Below are 4,519 nucleotides of genomic sequence, written 5' to 3' on the forward strand. Positions count from 1 at the left end.
ATACATGGACATCTGTCCAAAGGATAAACTACATGTGCATTACTGCACATTTCATTGATGATCAGTGGAAACTTAACAAAAAAAATCATTTCCTTTGTCCCAGTTTCTTCTCATAGGGGGGAGTACATAGCTAAAGCCCTTGAGAGCTGTCTTCTTGAGTGGGGGATTAAAAATATCTTCACTGTTACTGTTGATAATGCCTCTTCAAATGACACAGCACTAGGTTTTTTCAAAAGAAAGTTGTTGTCTTGGGGTAGTTCTTCTGTTAGGGTTCAGTATATGCACATGAGGTGTATAGCCCATGTTCTGAATTTAGTGGTGCAGGATGGATTGAGATTTGCAGATCCTTCTGTTAAGAAAGTTAGGGATGCAGTTAGATGGGTAAGGAATTCACCTGCAAGACTCAAGAAATTTAGAGATCTTGCAGATCTTATTGGGGTGGAAGCCAAATCTGCATTGCAGCTTGATGTTCCTACAAGATGGAACAACACATACATCATGCTGAACACTGCCATTCAATACCAGAAGGTTTTTTAGGCTTATGATGATTGTGATTCCTCATTGTCTGCTGACTTAGTTGATTCTGTTCCTACTTTTCTGGATTGGCTTTCTGTTAAAAGTATAGTCCTCCTTCTGAAAGGATTTTATGAGATGACTGTGAGAATATCTGGTTCTCTTTATGTCACTTCAAATACATTCTTTTCTGAAATTTCTGATTTGGGATGCATGCTGGCTGATATGGTTGGATCTGATACAGGCTGTGAAAAGGTAAACTGATTTGAATGCCAATATTTTTTCTAAGATTTATCATTTATGTGTGAATGATTGAACTTGTTTCTGATTTCATTCTATGTTTTTCTGTTCTTTCATGCTATTTTGTTTAGGCAATGGGGTCCCAAATGAAACAAAAGTTTGAAAAATATTGGGGAGATCCAGAAAAAATGAACTTCTTGATATTTTATGCCAATATTTTGGACCCTAGGGATAAGATTGAGTACATGCCTCACCAATTTGCCCAGTTATATGGTGAAGAAAAAGGGAAAGAATGTTTTGCAAAGGTTCAACAGGGAATGGTTGAGTTGTTTAATGACTATGCAGCCACCTATAGTGCCCCCTCTGTGCAGTCTGCATCCTCTACTGTGCAATCTGAATCTGTTCATGTCCCTTCTCAAAGTACAGTTGGAAAACCTCAGTCTAGACTGAAAAGCCAACTAAAAAAACAGAGAATGGAGATTGGTGGAAGCAGTAAGCAGACTGAACTGCATATTTATTTGAGTGAAAATTTAGTGGAAGATGAAGAAAACATAGAATTTGATCTGCTGAGGTGGTGGAAGCTTAACTGTGAGAGGTTTCCTATTCTCTCAAAAATGGCAAGGGATGTGCTAGCTGTTCCCATATCCACAGTTGCCTCAGAGAGTGCATTCAGTACTAGTGGTAGGGTATTAGATCCCTTTAGGAGTTCCTTAACTCCTAAAATTGTGGAAGCCCTAGTCTGTGCACAGGATTGGTTGAGGGCACCAAATCACCCAATCTCTGTTGAGGAAAACTTGGATGAGGTTGAAAGATTAGAGAAAGGTACAATTCTTAACTTTCTAACTTTCTATGCCTTTTATTTGTATATGTTTGTTATTTGTTAATGGTTTTATGTATCTTTTTGTGCAGAATTGTCTGCAGCTGGTTCTTCCCTCAATTCTGTTGGAACACTGCCCACTATTGCTGTAATACATTTATATAATTTATCATTACTTTATTTTGATTGATAATGCTGTAATATATGTTGATTGTTGAGTGTTGAGGGTTTTGAGACAATCAAAGTGTTATAGTGCTACTGCTAAGTGGCTTGGTAACATTTTTGTAAATGTTGCTGCCCTTAGGCAGTTAAGCACTTGCCACTTAGGTAACTGGTAAGCACACCCCTAATTCTGGCAATGGAATTCTGGTATATCACTCTCCTAGTCTCCTTTCATATTGAGTTATTATGGCTATGATGATGCTTCCACCTTGTCTGAATCAAAAGGACTTTGGGTTTGGTATGTTGCTCTGAGTTTTATTCCAAAACTCATGTAGCAATTTGCCCCCAACTCTACCTTGATATGAAAAAAAGCAATCTGAGCCTGCCTTTAATTTCTTAGCACTTAGCATAATTGTAATTCCTAGCTTATTTCTTTTATTTAAGTATTTAACTTTTGTTTGTCTTTAAGCTAATGATTTAAATATGAGCAGGAAGAGGATGAGTGTTGAATGAATTATATATGAATGCTGGTTGATTGCTGAAATGCTGAGTACTGAGTAGCTGATTGTTGAGTGCTGATTGCTGAAAGCCAGAAATTAGAAATCCTCATTTTGATTTGTTGTGAATTGTTAAGTGTCAACTGGTTTTAGTATTTTGTAAATTGTAACTGTTATTTTGGATTTTGGAGTTAGGCAGTTATACTATCCACTTGACAGTTGACACTTTGATTAGTTATTTAGTTTGGTATTTTGGACTTTCTGGACTTCTAGTTTCAACTTTGGACTTTGAATTTGGACTTTTAATATTTTGCTATTTGCAGCTTTGTAATTTTAAGTTTGTTATTTACTTGTAAGTTTGTTACAATCTGTAACTTTGTAAGTATAACTTAGCTAAATTGTTTATAGTTTATTAATTTCCCGAACCCGAACAATAACCGAAATCCGATTTAAACCGGCCGACATCCGAACATGCAGAATCTGAATAGATATCTAATAAAATTTCACGGATTGGATTTAGCTATTGCAACCAGAACCCCGAACGGATGGGCCATCCGTAGGCCCGATCCGCCCAAACCCGCCCGATGCACTCCCCTAGTTGAAACTACTAAATTATTTAATAAGAGTAATAAAGTGGGTATTACTTTTGAACAATATACTCTAATATATTCATAGTATATATTCAACAGTATGCCAACTTTAATTGAGATGAGGTTCAAACCTAAGACCTTTCTTATAGAAATTAATTGGTAAGTTAAAAGTTAACGGGATATTAACGGAAAAGAGTATATTTAACGGATAATCATATAATCAAAGATAAATTAGGAAATCTAAAAGAAAAATATAAATATAAACAATTTGAACCATCCATTTGATTTAATAATTTGACCGTCATTTTTTATAACTTATTATAGGCTTAACTTTCTTTGACTCTTATTTGTATAGTAGATAGATATACGGATAACTTCATTTTGAGCATTGATGTTGTGTCAACATTGGCACATTATTTGACTATAATTAACCATAGGTATCCGGTCTAGTCCACAATTATATAGTTGCAAAAGATTAATTGGAGGTAATTTAACTTCATATTTAATATAATATTTGTTAGGGAAATAAATGTATAGATTTTATATTGGCAATTTATTTGTTAATCTTAGGTAGTTTTAATTGGTCAGTTAAATTAATTATGTATAAGGTTTGTCATAATGCAGGAATGATTTAAGTGCATGGGATGAGTGGTTTAAAGTTATTCAAACAAAAATGTTTGAGATGAGAATTTCAAGGGGAGATGTAATTGAGTGATCATCCTTGAATTGAGAAGATCAAATATAGGAAAGGTGCTCAGGATTTCAAGTATAAATAGAGCTGAAGCTTCAGAGATTGAATTGCTGATTTCGTACAAAAGAATGCCAAGTTCCCTGTTGTTTTAATATTAAGCACTACTGTTTTAGCCTTAGCCTACTGTTTTAATATGTATAGTCTGTTACATTAATACAGACTCAAGATCATTGTAATATGGCTACTTAGACTAGTTTTGTGCTGTGGTCTTGTTTACTACATCAAGTGGAAGGCTTGTTGATTGGCCCGGGAAAGCTGAAGAAGTTGATACATTACCAACTCAGGAGATGGTGATGTTTGTAGGTGTAAAAGATTAGGCCATCATTGTGGATGGATACCTAGTGAACCTTGTAACATCTTTGATCATCTAGTGGAGTTGGATTTCACCTTTGTGTGACCCCGCAGACGTAGGAGAAGTGCTCCGAGCTGCGTGAACATATCCTGGTTCCATTTACTTTCCTGCACTGTTTTTATTATTTATATGTTTATAATACAGTAATAAACACATATGATTAATTTGTTTTTTAAAACAAAGTAGAAACCAGGTAGGTTATCACCTGCATTCATGATTCACAATCTTTCAATATTTGTGCCGTAATGTGTTTGTATCAACCTAAGAGAATGCTTTAGAACAATCTTAATAGCTGAAGTTTTTTCATCAATTTTGTGTATCGCAAATTTTACTGTGGACCACAGTCCACAATAGATTGTGAACAAAAAAACGCGAAAACAACGACAGATTTTGCGACGGATGCATTTCGTTGCTAATTTAATGACGGCATAGCGACGGATTTACTTTCATTCAAAAAATTTCAAATTTAGCGACGGATTAGCGATGGTAATTTGCAACGGAATGAGTTGGTCGTTAAATCCGTAGCTAATTTTAGCGGTAAATTGCCGCGCAAAAATTGAGACATATTAGCGACGGATTTTTGGCGGGGTAATTTAA

Source organism: Ipomoea triloba, chromosome 10, assembly GCF_003576645.1.
Source record: "Ipomoea triloba cultivar NCNSP0323 chromosome 10, ASM357664v1".
NCBI lineage: Eukaryota > Viridiplantae > Streptophyta > Magnoliopsida > Solanales > Convolvulaceae > Ipomoea > Ipomoea triloba.